The sequence below is a fragment of the Hevea brasiliensis genome, unplaced genomic scaffold, assembly GCF_030052815.1.
Source record: "Hevea brasiliensis isolate MT/VB/25A 57/8 unplaced genomic scaffold, ASM3005281v1 Scaf23, whole genome shotgun sequence".
NCBI lineage: Eukaryota > Viridiplantae > Streptophyta > Magnoliopsida > Malpighiales > Euphorbiaceae > Hevea > Hevea brasiliensis.
Genome location: NW_026614729.1, coordinates 50,927 through 68,189, shown reverse-complemented (window position 1 = coordinate 68,189; position 17,263 = coordinate 50,927). Strand labels below are relative to the sequence as shown.

The 17,263-nt window shown below is 44.4% G+C and overlaps 2 non-coding genes across 2 annotated transcripts; both read right to left on the bottom strand.

The window, feature by feature from the left end:
- Positions 1-13,457: 13,457 nt before the first annotated feature.
- TRNAP-UGG (transfer RNA proline (anticodon UGG)) lies at positions 13,458-13,532 on the bottom strand. The gene has a single exon. It is a non-coding gene; the product is annotated as a tRNA-Pro (tRNA).
- Positions 13,533-13,788: 256 nt separating this feature from the next.
- On the bottom strand, positions 13,789-13,862 carry TRNAF-GAA (transfer RNA phenylalanine (anticodon GAA)). The gene has a single exon. It is a non-coding gene; the product is annotated as a tRNA-Phe (tRNA).
- Between the last annotated feature and the right edge of the window lie 3,401 nt (positions 13,863-17,263).

The window sequence follows — 17,263 nt, the reverse complement described above, 5'->3', positions numbered from 1 at the left end:
ACCATCCTTCCTCTCCCTTTGATTCGATTGATTTTCACTCTTTCGTCCAAAAACTCTAACTAGTCCATCAGCCAAGCCCTTCTGACTCTCCTATTCGTCCAGTTAAGAAAGGAAGCTTCGAGGCATAGGACCGTGAGGTGCTTTTAGCCAAGCCGGGATTAAGGAAGTTCAGTTGACTTTCCTGCCTCTATCTTCTAGTTATGTACCTTATAGCCAGCCTAGTCCCCTTTTGGGAGGAGTAGTAAGGGTAAGACTTTCATATTTCCATTCCAGCCATCGATCGAGTTGTAGTCCTTTGCTCAACCAGTTAGACGCCTGTTGAATTGGACTTTTTTTCAAGCAGCCGAGTCTTTCTTTGAGGCAGTTATGCCATTTCCTTAAGGAAGAAGGCTAACCGCCTATTCTGTAAGAACAACTGCTCCTTCTATTCCCAAAGTCAGTGCCACAGGGCATTCTCTTTCGTTTTACCTTTTTTACTTACCCGTGCGTGGGATTGACTTATAGGTCTAGTTTAAATGCTACTATACTGAATAAACCTATCTAATATAGTTCAAAGATAGGAGGGTAAGGATTAGAGGATTTCTGCAAGCTGATGTTGTTGAAGGTGAAGAAGACCCTAACCTAAAATATGCCTTCGTGCGAACTGATCCCTATCATTACCAGAGCTAAGGCAAGAGCGAAAGAAGAAGCAACCTCCAAACCATGGAGAATATGGAGCAAGAAAAGGGGAGTCCAAGATCTATATTCCCCTCTGGGGAACTGGAAGTGATAAATAAAGGAATGGGGGAGATGATGAAGAATATGCTAACATTTCAAAAACAAATGCTTGCTAACTTCCAAACGTTCGAGAAGGGCAGTCCTCAATCTCTATGCAACCCAAAAGCAATGCAGTCGGGAATGGCCAAAACGATAGAGTTCCTACGGCGGCGCTCGAGAAAAAACCTCCATTTTGCCCTCAGTTTTGTCAGCACCCTCAAATACGGATTCTAAGGGTTCTCCCAGTCCTGTAATTGGAAAGGCTTCCTTCAGGGAAAAAGGCTTATCTTAGTAATACAATTAGATAAGTTTGCCTCAGGGCTGCAATCCTTAGAACTCAAACTGTAATTGGCAGGAGGGTCTATCTTTAGCCAGAAAAGAAAGGTCGACTGATAAGTTTAGTTTTTTAGTCGAGTGTCGCATATAAGCTGTGTTACTTTATTCTTTAACAGTAGTAAAGTAAGGTTGGATTTCCTTCTCCTCGCTTTTCAAGATCAACAATTTTTATTCTTTCTACACCTCGCAGCTGGACTCTTTTGAGAGAACTGACAACTGATTATAGGTTACTTTCAGGCTGTCAAACGAATTCCGAGATATCTCGAGGGGACTATTGGTTATGGTATTCGTTTTCTGCCTTGCTCATCTCCTAGTTTGGTGTGTTATGTTGATGCTGACTGGGCGGCCAGCCTTTGTCTCTCTTCAACTTGGCAAAAAGCCCTTTCCTTTCAGTCGTTCGCTAAGCCTCCTCCCTTTGTGTAGAGCTTCCCTTCTTTCGCTAACTCGCTGCTCGCCTCTGAAACTTGGGTTGGGTTCCCTGTCCTTCTTTCACTTGGGCAAGACGTTGTGACTTCACTGTGCTACTACTCTTCTAAAGCTATAAGCAAAGCAAAAATTAATTACTCAACAGAAGGCACGGTACTCGGCTTCTTCTGTGCTGCACTTGGATTCATGTGCAGGGGATACGATCACAGCCTATTCTGATTCCTTGCATGAATAAGCTCTGGGACTGATGACTTTCACTGGGAACAACTCCTGGCTCTAAAGAACCAGGAAAAGAGAGTGATTACTAGGAGAGGCGGAAGGAAATCGCTGTAAAGGAAAGGGACTGCGCTTTAAAGAAAAAGGTTTGCTTGAATTAGCTCTTAACCTTGGCCTCCCCTCCCCCCTTTATCCTGATAGCTTTAAACGTAACTAGCTTTCTAGCTTGCTCCTTCATTTTAAATACTTTCAATACTCCCGCTACAATGTAAGGAGGTCAGACTGATAAGGGAACTTAAACGCAATCCTCAGGAAAGGAAGCTCGGCTGTAACCTATTTTCGCTTAATATCCATTGGCCTAGCAATTACAATTTGAAGGGCTTAGGATGAGAACTACATGTAAGCTTTCTCCTACTCCATGAAAGTAGCAATGGGTTTTTGATATGCTGAACTCGAAAGGAAAGAAAAAAGATCCTATGAAAGAAAGACTCAATCAATGGCTAAAGCTCGCCTACCAATAAACTTACTTCAAAGACTCCTGCCTTGCCTGGAGAGAAAGAAGATTTTATAGTGGAAGAAAGCTGTGATTTCCTGGGATAAGACTATCAATATCACAAGGCGAAGAAGGCGTATTCTATAGCGAAAAAAAAAGAAATCCATCTATGATAGACCCGCCCTAGTAAGTTCCTTACAACGGGAGATAGGGAAATCGTTAGAGTGGGGGGTTTTTCTATTAATAAGGATAGGCCCTCTTATTCTTTTTCTTAACTCAATGCATATTCCACCACATATGACAAGCCCGATTCCATCCTCGAAAAGCCATACCTAGAGAAGATCTAGAAAAGACCTCTTTCTTTACCTATATGGATGGCTAGCAACCGGAACTGGGACAGAAGGAATTCAATAAAAGTTGCCATCTTCCTAGGAGACGGACAAGGAAGCTAAAGAAGGTTTTCTGCCAGCGACTACGGCATCTCCCGCTATTACTTTAAATGAATCCGTGGGGCCGGCTTGAAAGCAGAGAATCGAAGATTGATTTTTGACCCAATTCCCGACTTGATGTTTTGGACCTTTTTGCCTTTCATCTTTTAGATGCTATCTCTATCTCTTCTGACCATAAAGAAGGGCTGGCTAACTGAACTCACTTGAAAGAGTGAATCATCTTACTAAAGCATGGTATCAAAGAGGGATAGAATCCATCTATTCGGCAAAGAACCATCCTTTCCCTAAGGCAGAAAAGCAAGTAAGCAAAGGCAACATAAAGTCTTCTCTTGTTAGGAAGAGGTGTAGGGGGATTTATCTTTGCAAGACCTTGCTTTTTACCTCTCGTACTCTTTTCTTAATGGGAGGACTAGGAATAAGAGTAGGAGTTGAACGGTTAGCTCTTCTTTCCTGGCTTTGTCATTATACGAGGATGAACTGGCACATAAGGTGCGTAGCGCGGCTCTCTGGTCCACTAGTAGTAGGGACTTGAAGACCGGTACAAGAGGAAAGAGGTTACCAATCTTCTCTGCTTAATCAGTCTCTTCTGGTCTCTTCGCTCGAAAGCCAGCTACCCAGCAAGCTTGCCTTCTCGTACTTGCCTCAAGAAGTTTACATTAGTCCGCTACCCTATAGTTCTTAGTATACGGTTAGGTAGGGAACATTTTTTACTATCTTTCTTTTTCCACCCACGTCACCATCTATTCTATACTCTTTTTTTAGTTGTCGCGGATGAAACCGTTACATATGCAATGCAATTCTATAGTCGTCCGTACACGTGCAAAAGAAAGCTTTCCATCATCGGTCAGTTTTTTTCGTTCCAGACGGTCGTCGTACGAGCGGATTACGTCAAGCAGTTCTCTGGATTAGAAAGAATTCGTGTCACTGAGAATTGGGAAGAAAGGTGTAGTATCCATTTGAACACTAAGGTAGCAGTGTGGGAGCGGTTCCCTGCTTGTAGTCGGTAAGGCGTAAGCCAATATGCGAATGCCTGAACCAAAAAAAGAGAGAAAGAAAGCATAGCCAGATCCATTTGAGTATAGCTAGGCGTACTCAAGGACTGATTTTCTCACTAAAGTCAAATCAATCTCCTAAACCTAGAAAGATAACTCTGGGATCTTCTTTTTCTTCTTAATCACCCGAAGGCGAGCTAATCTGTCTTGGTGCAGCTCCTAGTCCTGATCGATTGGCTACCGGGTGTTCACTCAAACTCAAAACGAATTTCATCCCGACGTTCTATCACTAGGATCCCTATCCCTATCTATAGCTCTATTCCCTGCGTCCTTCAACTCCATGCGTATGCACATCTGTACTACTTAACTTCCCCCTTCGCTACTCCCTGATTGATGGATTGACCCACCCACGTATGATCTGCACATGGGATGAAAAAAGATTCCTCAATAGCTATGAGATGATATTTCCCCTTGGACCTTTCATCTAATCTTGAATGTCCCTCTTTCCCTCTTAGGATTCTATTAAGATGGGAATTACTGGAAGGGAATGCCTTACAGGGAGAAGGGGTAATAGCCAACTAAAGAAGCATACCCTTCGTCCTTCTGAGTTATCTATCGGGCAAGCTAGCCATGCGGGAGTTGCTTCTCTCAAAGGATACGCGCATTATTACTAACCAAGTATGCTCCATGTTGAGATAGTTGGAAGAGAGAGTAAGCTCTATGGATGGTTGATTGATATAATGCACAATGCCCTACTATTCTAGACATAATGTACAGCGCGCTAAGAGAATACAATCGATCGTCCATAAGGGAATGCACCCCGCGGAAAGGAAACAAGGGCTAATTGGCCGCACTCTACCCTGTTATGGGGCAAGAAAGGGATTGACAAACGAAGCACTGGGGATTCAGAAAAGGGAGAGACCATTTGTTAATAAAGGGCATAAAGGTAGCACTGGATAAACTTTCTCCGATCTATGATGATGCCTGCCTTCCCTTTCCCTTCCCTTACTAATGTGGGATCAGTTCCTCCCGAACACCTCCTAGGAGCGTCGCATTCGATGCATATTACTCTCTAAAGTAAGGAGATCTAGCTTACCCGAATAAGCTGGCAAATGCGAAAGCACTTGGAAGAAAGAAAGATGGGTTCAGGCCATGAAGAAGGGCTAAAGGTGGAAAAGAAAGGTGTAGCTGGGCATATCCATGTTTGGGCACTTCACATGATGGGTCTTCCTCTTGCAATCGAGAGAGGCAAATAGGCGGAAATCGGTACACTTTTAGTACGGTGGTATGCGAGCAGCAAGACAGTATGCAATCAATAAATAGGAGAAAGCTTACTCATAGTACGGTAAATAAGCACAAGCAGGAACCGTACAAGAACGAGTCAATTGAATAAGCGCACCTGGAAACAGTCAGTCTTACTTGCTCCATTAGTGGGTCTAGTCTATATGGAACTCGTCTATTGCTTTTAGTAAACAATAAAAAAAAGAGGTATATTGGTTGGCTGTCTTCCTCACCTGTCAACTCGCAAGCAAGCATTCGTTGTCTTTTGTCACTCTGTTGGTTTGGCATCTGTCTCCCCCTGGCATCATTTTTTGCTTGTGGGCCTGCTCTTGTCCTTTCCGCTGTAGTTTTGCTTTTGTTTAGTCTTCTTCGCATCCTGCTGAGTGGATCTCGTTTTGACATTCTTTCGTTCTTTCCCCCTTGGGCCTGGAACTCGACTCTCGCTTTCTACCTTGGAAATAGTCGTACCGTTTGGCTCGGAGTTACTATTTAGTCGCTTTTATAGTACCACTTTCTGGATCGGGGATAGCTACTTAACTTATTATGAAATGACATATGCAAGGATGTAAGTAGCTATCTTCTTTTCCGCTGGTACACTGATGTTGATAGTAATCTTCTTCCTGTAGTAAGGAGCGAAGCGGTAGACTATGGGCAAGAAAGCCTAGAGTTCATAATTAGAGTGACGATTCTCGGCATCTATTAGCTTATTGCCAGCAGCGGGAATTTTTCTTCTAGCTCGACTTCTTCCTCTTTTCGTAGTCATACCCTACATATTATATTAAAAGAGGTGCATAGCGGTATGTTTACGATTCAATGTGGTTGACTTCTATTGTATTGGACAAAGATCTACTGTAAGATGATGGGGATCTAAGGCTCTGTCCCGCTATTCCTGGGATTCTTTAATCAAAAACCCGGTAATCTCTGACAAAAGAGATTGAATACGCGAAAGCCGAAGTCGTAGAAAGAAAGTCGGAAGGGAATGCAAACGGCCATTGATCCAGCTGCTTCTGTACCAGACACAGTGAGATTACCGACCCGGATGTAACAAGCCAACCGGCAATTTCCGACTGAATCAAAAGATTGAGGTAGTGCTAACTAACTGAATGCCAATACTTTTCCTGCGCCTACTTACTTTGAACCCTAACCCAGGTATTCATTCACTCCAGATTGACCGTCTGATGGGGATTCAGTAATGAGAGCTGAGAGCGCGGGTTAGATTATAGGGGATTACCGGGGTTGCCTTACTATTCAAAGGAGAGGCAGTTCCAACTAGGCCAGCACCGGTTGAAGCAAAGTCAACAGATTCGGCTGGGTCGCCTTTTGCCAGGTATTCACTCCTCCCTGATAGTTACCGGGTATTCCTCTTCATTGAATCTGATTCTTCTTCAAAGGCAGTCTCAGACTGAAGGACGGGAGATGCTCTTTCGTCGGCTGATACTGGTACAGCTAACTTATTGCCATCTGCTATAGGATGAACCGAGCGGTAAGTAAATAGTCAGCGCGAACGGCTCACAGACCTCTCTGAGGCAATTACTTTGTAGCCGTCATCCACAGGTAAGGGGGCAGGCACAACAACTGCAGAGCTAGCCCATCCTTCTCACTTCACTCCTCTTGCCCTAAGGCTTGGAACTTCACTGAAAGCTGGGTCTGGTAACTTAACTTCGCAAGCTTCAAAGCGGGTAAGCAAGCTCGGGTAAAGAGAATAGCCGGCTTCAGGAAAGGAAGAGAAGTAGTTTACTTGTGAAGGCAGGTTTGGGTCAGTTCGCGGCAGGGGAAGGAGATTGAGTGGGTTCTGGCCACTCCGACAGAGAAGGAAGCCGGCCAAAGTAGAATACGATTAACCGGAACAGCACCCGCCTATTGAAGGCCAGTTGATGCCGGGGGAAGACTACCTACTATAAAAGAAGGGGAGCCTGCCAACGAAAGAGGGCCGGGATCCGAGCATCTTCTTGAACCACCAATCATATTAGGATGGAATACGAGTCGTAGACCTTCAGGCACCACGAGAGCAGCCCTAGTAGGAGTTTAAAGTCTGAGGTCAACAGCTGGTGTAAATCGGCCTCTCACCTCTCCTTTTTAGGAGGTAAACGAACAAAGACCAAAACATCATCACAATAAGAAGTTCAGTTTTCAAGAACCGGAAAATCCGGGCGTATATGATTTCCTGCTCCCTCTACAGTCGATGTCTGCAAATCGCCTTTCAGTTGGAGTTGAAGTGAAATCTGAACCGGATTCCTCTTCTAGTTATTAGTTGTAACGTTGAGGCTCAAACTAAAACAGAGAAAAGCCTTCAATCAAAGAGCGTCGCCCGCGTGCTGACTTCCTATTGATTCCAGGAGTTGATTCAAAGAAGAAAATAGATTCAATAGATTAGATTATAATAGAATAATAGAGGCTAGTGCCACTTCCACCGCAAAGTCGGATGTTTTCATCTAGTTGATTCTTCTTCTCTACCTGAGCACATTCACCCTAACTACAATCGACATTGGTTCCGTCATCTTCTTGTGGCTTATTCGCCGGGTGGTATTATACCTATGCCAACCCAGCTGGGATTCCCAGAGATCTTCCTGGTATCTCTCTATCCAATGGGAATGGTTAGGCAAATGTCAAAGGATTCGTTTCGTTCTTACTGGGACTTTCTTTTATGCAGCGCATGGCTGAAGATCTCAGTCAACAGTATGATGACGACACGGTCATGTATCTTGAGCAGTCTTTATTAATTCATTGGATGACTGCTTCAATAGAATACATACAATGGTTTATGCTAGCTAGCGTCGATTTATCTATCACCGCGGAGGAGTGGATCAACCACTGGCTTTCGTCTTTCGTCCTGATCGGAAAGACCAACTTCAAAATTCAATATGGTCGAATGTTCCGAGCTTATGACTGAATACGTCAGCAGAACGCTCCGCTTCCGTTAATGGAGTCCGGTCTTTCCTTTCATATTGATGCGGGTCGCCTCGCCTTAGGCGAAACCCTTGTCTATGCTATGGTTTGGCAAGGTATTTGTGGCCTAGCCCTACTCTATAAGGCACACGTTTTTCATGCGCGAGGCCGTCTATAGAAGGAAAGCTTCAATCCTTCCTCTTCACAACGGAAGAAATATAAGACTTGTTGCGCACCTGAGCGCCTTTGCTCGATCCGTAGAATACGGCGTAACTATCAAAGAAGCCGGGGCCTGGGTCGGGCGCACTTGGCATGTTTAAACCAGCAGATCGGGCGCGTATGTCTTGATTTGAAAACGATTGGTAAGCTGGGCTGTTTTGAGCTGAGCTTCTATGGTTGTAATAACCTGCCGGTACGGATTCAAGAGAAAGGAAACAGCTATCATATACGTACTTTATATCTATAACGATTTGAAAAAGGTGCCTCCAGAGGCCGGTGGGGTTCAGCCGTATTAATATAGGAGTGGCCCTCCTCCCGTATGAAGTAGTTCTGAGGAGCCGGATGATTCGGAGGAGTCAGCTTATTGACTATTGCTGGTTCAGCGATTGGTCGTGCGAAGGTGCTCAAGACGGAAGATCAATTCATGGCGAGAAAAAGACCCTTTCTGGCAAGAGTCCGAAGGAGAGTGGAACGCCTTCTGTCCGCCGCTAAGGAGGATGAGTGAGGATGCATGCGTAGCTCCCGCAGATATAGGAGAGGCCTTTCGCCTTTAGCTAATCTCGAATGTTGTTACCCAATTCACTATACCCACGGTTGGGGCTTTACATCAAGTGGAAAACCGGGCGCTACTGATGCAGCTCGTTCCACCGTGCTCTTTTTGGAAAAAACAGTGAAGCACAACCCCATCTTTGTCTTTTGCTATAACAAGTGCAGCTTCTAGTTCGACTGGAGAAAATGTAACCGGTGCTGCTAGTGGTGGATAAGCTTGCTATGGTCTAGTCCGGACGGACCTGGAAAGCGCGATGGATATGTTATCAGCCAATGCATCTTCTTGCTACCCGATTTTGACAATACCGATGTCGATAATCTGACCTTGGGCACAGACAACTATCAGTTATTTGCTTGCATCCGTGTAAACTCACTGAATAGCCTTCTTCGTACTTGATTTTAATTAACCTGTCTTTTTTCTTAAAATGATGGTGAGCTGTATTCCAAGTGAGAAGACTTCCGTAGGTCGCTTTCCCAGTGAAAGAGAGCCCGCATGAAAGACAAAGACCAGTCCTGCTCGTCCAACAGTTTTACCAGCCAGGAAGGATTGCAGGCAGGAACGAGACCTTGTGGGATGAATCCTTCTTCCTGGTGCCAAGCTAAACGCTAACAGCGGATTCTATCAACGCCGAAACACCGTATTCTGTGCATCTACGTGGACTGAGTGGCTAACCATTATAGGAGTAGGGCTATCCATCTTTCGATGTGACAACCAAAGTGCTCTAAAACTTGCCTTCCATCCAGTTCTTCATGCCCGAAGCAAAGACATTGAAAATGCCAAAAGCTGCAAAGGCCGAAAAAGGAAAGAAAATCTCTCGATCCGGCAAGGTGCAAAGCGAAGTACCATTTTCTTCTTAGAACGTAAGCTCTACTAACTTCATAGTTACAACGGATTGTCCGATAATACGTTATTAGATAACTAGAGTCAAGTGAGGAATGAGAGCTGTAAGGGAAACGATTTTCGGGGTGTCAGCTATCACCGGAGTATACTTCTTCATCTTTTGGGATATCTTGAATATTCCTATCAATGACTTTGATTAGGAGTCTCGAGAGAGACTGAGCGCGAAACCTCCTCTGAGTAGTCTTTGCGAGGTAGGTCTTTCGTTTCCAATAGAAGGCCGTCATCCTTTTGTCGTCAGTTAGCCACACCTAACCAAGATGTTGTTCACTACTTCGTAACCTCGCGGCTACTTCAAAAGCCTCTTATTCCTAACACGGGTATAATAGACTATAGTTCGTCTATCTCCAACTTCCGGTACACTCTGTGGACAGTCTATCGGCTATCAAAAGCTTGAAAAAAACACTCTTGCTTGCCATATATTACTGGTTCTGGCATACTGGACTTATTATAAGATAAGAAGCACCTCACCCTCTGCTAGCAGTTTTATTCTCTTACGCAATTCCGAGTTGAATTATAAATGCAGCAGTTCTTTATATACGATACCACTCGCCATGTAAGACCAATCTCTTGATAGAGAAGAAAGGACCAAGGACAAACTTAAGGTTGTTGTACAGAAGATAATACGTAGTCGCCGAATAAGGGCCACCTTGCAATACCAAAGTTGCCATGACAGCCATTGCTGCATCCACCTACGGAGTACAGTATACTCAAGCAAAGTCTTATGGTCATCAGACTCATAAAACTTATCATCCGGTACCACTAGGTCTTTAGGCCTAGAATGATCACGAAGGATATCTATAAGTACACCAACCACGTAAGGGGACAAAGGAGCTCCCCTCCCAAGCCACAGATCAAAAGGTAACCGGATCATATGATAAACAGCAAAGAGTCGTTCTGCCCTCTTTGCACGTTTATGATAGAAACGGTCAACCGATCGACGAGACAAGCCCATGATGCGAGCTAAGGTAGTCAACCTTAATGAAGGTGACTGAACCATTAGAGCACCCAGAGCGAGAGGGTGAGAGAAACCAAGCAAAACGCGTGGAGAGACAGGAGAAAGATCAACTGTCAAACCATGCACTTTAAAGCGCTTAGCAAACTCTGCACAGCCCTTATGTTATGAGAGATCAATGATTTCGCTACCCTCCCTTCTATTCCTCGATCTGCTATCGATCTGATTCGATTGTCTTTTCCCGCAGGGAAGTCTTTTCTTTTTTATTTATGGATAGGAATAGGGAATAGGACTATCTGCTTTCTACTCTTCCACGTAAGAGTTAATCGTAGCGTTTATATCTGGGATTAAGCTCTGCAGCCAGCCTATGCCTTTCAGGCAGTTTCTTTCCCTTCTAGCTATAATAACTTCCTTTCCCTCTACAACCTTGCTGGGATTGCTTGATTGGGTTAGCATTCATAGCACGAGATGCAGCTCAGTTAAATAGATAACTCCATCTTTCCTGCCAGTCTGTCTAGCCCGTCTAGTAACAATATATATCTCCTCCCGCTTGACCGCTCTAACAGACTGAATCGGAACGTGTCATTTCAGTGGTTTAAGCTCTAAATCTATCTGTAGAAACATTGATCGCATCTCTAGGGTATTTCCTTTGGGGTCATGGCTCTGATAGAAAAGGTCTGCATCCTATTAAGTGGGAAGAGGTTCCCAAAGATTGGGTATTCGTAAAACTGAACAACTTGGTCTCTTTAGCTAAGCTCAACTGGTCTGTTGCTGAAAATAGTGTAGTGAGAAACTCTTCTCTAGAGTCATTAAAGCTAAATACCTGAATAGGAATGGGGTTGCAACCTCTTTTAGAAATGGTTCTCACATATGGAAAAGCATGGGCAGGGGACTCTATGCTAGCAGTGTACAATGGAACATAGGTAGTGGTAGTTCCATATCCCTCTGGTTTGATAATTGGTTTGGGGACCCTTAGATCCCTTATCTTTGGTCCTCTGAACCGAGGTGAAGAGAATCTCCTTATTTCATCCTCTATCAGAAGTAGTTCGGATGGACTCGTTGAGAAGCACCATAGAGCCGGATCTAACGTATAATTTCTGGAGGAAGTTGGATAGCTATCTAGAGATAGATAATCTTCCTTGCCCGTAACTCATGCCCTTGCCATAGGCTCTTATTCTTTAGTCCGTTTTGCTTTTGAAAGAGCCTTTGGTTTGGCGTCTGTGGCTCGTTTGATTGATTCCGGGTGCTTCGTGGGATTTTGAGAAGCCTTCTAAGCCCGCCCATCTTACTATACGCAATTCCTAGCTGACAGCTTGATGAAGGTCAGGTGAATACCCGATGATCGATATTGGCAAGACCCGTACCTCGCAACTGAGCTCGGAGTCACTGACCCTGAGTTTGTCAACTAAGCGCTTAGCCCCTGATTCTCCGAAGATAAAAGGTTTCCTCGTCCTGTGAGTTCATTGATGTCATATCGGTTAAGGGGAAGAATGTGATATATAATCAAGGATCACCCAACCCTTTCATGCTATCAATGAAAGTATAGCTTTTTCCCCGTGACCAAGACGTAGGGAATCCCAGTTTTTTATGAAAGAGAATGCTATACCGAATCCATTGCGTCTAGAAGAGCTCGTGTCAATCGAATGTCCCCCTTTCACCTATTCAACTCGGAATCGGGAACGCTGCTGAACCTAGCTACTCAAGGCTGATAGCGCCTGGAAACAAAGAAAGGCTTTCTCGTTGGCCAGACATAGAGGTTCCCCGCTGTTCTCTTAGTTGAAGACCCCTGTTCTGGAAAAACCTTTCTTCAAAGTAGTAGTCGTTTTGCGCACTAATTTGATAATTTTTTCTCTTCAGAGATTGGCTCCTTCCTCTTTCGTCTTTGTTTGGTTGATGTAATATAGGTGGCAGAGGTTGATCAAGAATCCATTCAATGAGAGGCTGCTCTCTCCAACTCCTCGTTCTTTGATCCTTGACTGAGCCGATGATTGAGCTGCTTAAGAGAGGTCGCTACTTGCGCCTATTTACCTGAAATATCTCTGACCTCTACTTGAACAGGAGAGCCACTGGTCGTAGTCCGAGAGTCTTTCCACTGAACTATTCTCCCGCTAGAGTGATCAGTCGACAATGCAGCGACGATTCTAACGAACTCCCAGTCAAATGGGTAGCTCTTGAATCTGTCTATGAAGTTGCTTTAGCGAGAAGTCTTGATTGATATAGGCTTTCTTGGATCGCTCACAGGCTTGCTTTCAAGAGTGGGAAATAGAACTTGGTACAGCCTTTTGCCTAAAATCCCATACCCACTTGACTAAGGGACTTCTATTCTGGTGTGATCAAGCTTGTGAGAGTAGTCCCTTTACTGCCGAGCCAAGAGCGTCCCTAGGATAGAGATCCTATCTTGGTTAATTTCGTTAACCTCTAATGGGCGCTTCCCCTTGGCCAGTTCGTAAGAAGCTTCTTTCTCTCCGGAGCCGGAAGCTTTATCGACACCAGATTGGGCTTTTTCAGCGCCGGAAGCTCCTGACTCCGTTTCCGCGGGAAACATCCTATTGGGTTGGACCTCCCAAGCGCCAGAATAGGAAATGACCCCCTCCGAGACACTCAAAATTAGAAAAGGTAGAAAACTATGTAAAGAAAGACCTAAGCGAGACATGAAGTAGATTCGTAGATAATAGCCATATAAAGATATGAAAAAGAATATGGAGATATAGAAAAAGACACGTAGAAAGCCGGACTTCTTGTTCAAACGAAACAGAAAGATGAGGCCGAAAATAAGTATTGCAAAAAGGACGAGATTGATACCACTAGTCATTATAGCGATTCCTTTTGATCCTAGATAAGGCCCAAAGGAAATAGCTGCAAAAGCACCGAGACCCCTCGCGAGTAAACGAAGAATTGTAGAAAGAAAGAATTTCATGCTTGTTTACAAAACAAATGTGCCTTTTTTTCGCCAGCCTAAAGAGGCTGTGCCGGGCTGTGCACTTCACTTCAGCCCTTCACATCAAGGTGACAGGATTCGAACCTATGGCCCTCTGTACCCAAAACAGATGCGCTGACCAGACTGCGCTACACCTCGTATCACCCCCCCCGGAGCATATAGATCCACCCGATCGATGAACACTTGAACCGAACCCGCCCATTTAGGCACAGGGACGCGAGAACCAATCCGAGTAATCAACCGCTTTTTTTAGAAAATCTGCCTCCAGCAAGATATGGCGACGCCAAAAAGCCGTATAGTGCAGGAGCGCTCATATTTTTTTTTTGGCTTCCTCTTTCACTTGAATTTCAAAATCCGGCTCGCTCCCGGCTACGTGTCCTTTGGACCCTTCACCCGCTTAGAAGTGGATTCGAACCACTGACACAAGGATTTTCAGTCCTTTGCTCTAACCAGCTGAGCTACCTGAACCACTTTCCTAAAGTCTCTTTTCTTCATCGAATAGCGCCCTACCTTACCACTTTACTAGTAAGGGAAAAGTCCTTTACTAAAAAAATACACTAAAATAAAAATAGAAAAACACTAAACTATAAAAAAATAGTTAGATATAGGGCTTTTTTCGCTTGTTCGTCAAGCTTTCGAGCAGCTCTTTCAACTGCCGCCTAATCTCCCAACATGCTCAAGAACCGAGAGCCGTCCAGGGACTGGACGGCCGGAGGGAGCTTGCTTATAGAAAGAAGATAGGCCGGTCAAACAAAAAAAACGCGCAACAGGCTCTCCGTTCCTAGTCACTAAGTAGTGCTATTCGGGGGACTCCACCAAGAGGTTCTTTCTCTCACGCCCGCCCGTTCTGCCGGAGGAAATGGGATTCGAACCCATGATACAAGAAGATTGTATGTCGATTTAGCAAACCAATGCCTTAAGCCACTCAGCCATCCCTCCAAGTTCTTGATCGGAATTTGATGTGCGGTTGGTTGCCCGAAGGGCTATCTGATCCGATCAACTGCCTAAGCCGTAGCGCGCGTACTCTTCCTCTATCTATGAGCGAGACTCTATCCAGATCTCCCCAGCATCCAAGTCATCCAAATCTGCCAGGCGAGGCGACCAACGGGAGCTCGACTGTAAAGGAAAGGAACCCCACCACACTGAATGATGAACTTTGCGCCTCCAGTAGGGTCAAGCCAAGCCTGAATGGAATTCATATCTCCTTCGTCTGGTCGAGAAGGGACTGTGACTCTTCTATTCCATTACATTACGGAGAAGTCCATTTTCGTCATGATCGATCCACGTCCTACCCGGGCTTAGAAAGCTAGCTTACTAAGGCGAAGGACTTTTCTTTTTTGATTGCACGAGCTAGTCACTTTAGATATTTTTTCTATATAGACCAATCCAATCTCGACTTATTCAGCTAAGCCGAACATTATACGCAAATAGAACAATGAACACTTACTTAATCTCTTCATTTAACCAGTCGCCACAAGATCACTACTTCCAAGAAAGTGGTGGAATTTATATCCCCCGACTAAGGGATCTAAGCCTAAATTCAAGCCAAATTCAAAACATACTTATGTTAAGTTTGGCTAGTTGCTAGAAGAATGGCACTAGAAATTGTCTTCGGTCCAAGCTGGTAGATGTTCTTATTCCGGTCAGTTGGCTTTATACTAAACCATCGGATAGCCTTCTTTATATATAGAAATAGAATTTCCATGTTGATTGAGCGGAGTTGCTCGGAACAAGGTTTGGGGGGAGAGGGGAAGAAGGAGAGATGGCTATGCTTTCTTGAGAAAGGAGACAGTCTATTGAGAAGTTGGAATCAAGCAGTCGACGTGACAAATCGAAGGATTCAATTTAGTCGCTATTGGTCGATAGGTTGCCATTGCTAGCCCCTTTTCGATTGGACACTTTTTATATCCTGTCATTAATGTGGTGTGCCATTTCCACTTGTGATGGAGGAGGTCGCTTTGTAAGGTTGGTTGAGGGTCTCGCCTTTCGGAAAAGCATTTTTCTATATATATCATATGGTTTATTCTTTCTTTCCTTCAGTGAGTTCATTCCTTTTTCTCTCATCTTTCGGCGATATTTCTTTGCTAGCCGAGGTCTCTCGAGCAATAGTAGCGGCATTCTTTTCTTGACTATTTGCATCTTTTTCTGAGTTGGCTGTAGCATTGAAAACTCTTTCACTCTCTTCTTTACGAGGTTGGTGAAAAAGCTGAGGATTTGGTTCTCATTCCGCTGAAATGAAGAACAGAATGAGAGTGCCAAGTCTATTTTGATTAAGGAGAAGACAGTTAGAATTCACACATTGAAGTATGGTATGGGCTTTAGCCTTTGCTTTTCTAAGGACATTTTCACCAAGAAGTCTCTATTCTTAACTTAAGTTAAGGAGCTGATTATAGAGCAATCCCATTTTTAGGCTAGAACTCTAAGCTTTGCTTTTCTGGCAAACTCTACCACTAAGGAGTAAGCACAGCACTAGTGAAAATTCACACTCAAAATTCTTTTTTAAATGTTCCTCATTCCTCTCAACCTCATCTTCCCAAACGCCAAAAGAGATTCAATTCGAAAGCAATGGCTATACAGGTTTTTAATCGCGAGCGAGCAAAGTCGTAGTAGCAAGTTAAGAAGCAAGTGAAGTATACGAAAGGAGAGGAAAAGCGGCCGTTCGACTCGTTAAAGAAACCTTTCTCGATCCTGTGAGTTGAGATACTGAAACCTACCCAAGTTGCTCATCTCCCTCTGGTAAGCCTTCTGGGCACCCGCTAGACCCATCTCCGTTTTATTATGACGGATTGGCTCGGTGTGAGAGCTCTTCAGCCTCTCTTCCTCTTTCTCATCCCCATTTTTTCATTCATTTTATGCGAAAAGAAAACCTGCTTGGAATGGAGGAATAGGAAGCCCTTTGAGAAAGTCCCACAGTCTCCTCTCTGCGTGAATCCCAGTCGATGCATCTAGGGTTCTGGCTTTAATAAGTTCCATTGTAGATGTGCCATTTTTTTCGGGATTTTGGGCTTACTCTTCTTTTCCTTCGGCGAGGATACTTTAGTTCCAATCGTTTGAGGAAAGCCCGCTTTTTGGCATCAATGAAACTCTTTGATCTAGGAGAGAATGCCACTAGATCAAAGACTGAAGAAGGAAAAGATAGAAGACAGGATGTGACTACTGCTCTCCTACAGAAAGAACTGGATTGTACGCGTATCGATAAGTAGATTCGGGATGGGAATAGAGAATGCATTTTCTCCCTTAGAGCACATCGTTATATACATCGAACTCAATGTGTTAAGCATATTAAAATGCTAACTGAAAGGATTCAATTTCTTAATTCATTCCCGGAGCCGGGGGAATAATGATAGTCGAAGGGAGGTAGCGGTCTAAGCCTCTTAGGGTTGGCATAGGAACTATTCTCTCACCCACAGGAATCAAGTGATGAGACCCAGTGAAGTGCCCAGAGGTAGGAAGAAGTGAATCAGAAATGAACAACTATAAGAGAGCAGAATAAGCGGAGCGGTCTTGGAGGAAGGGCATGGATTACCCCTCGGGGGGGAAGCTCTGATTGTCTTTGCTCCTGCCGCCGCCTCATGGAGGAAGACGAGGAGTAGGATCCTCAGTGGATGAGATAAGATGTTTATTGAGGAGTAGGCTTAACCTGCGGAGGAGAAAGACCAGTGAGGAGCACCTTTAGAACCGCCCGGAAAGTCCCAGGAAAGCCTCAGTTGGGTAGGTAAAAACTTCCGGTATGGGACAAGCGAAGCGATCGGCCTTTGGACAGGTTGGTGAGTCTGTCCATTTTTTGAAGTGAGGAAAGTAAGTGGATTCCGTTCCTGAGGTTCTTTCTTCGCAAGAGTCAATGCTAATAAGGCAAGACTGGATTAAAT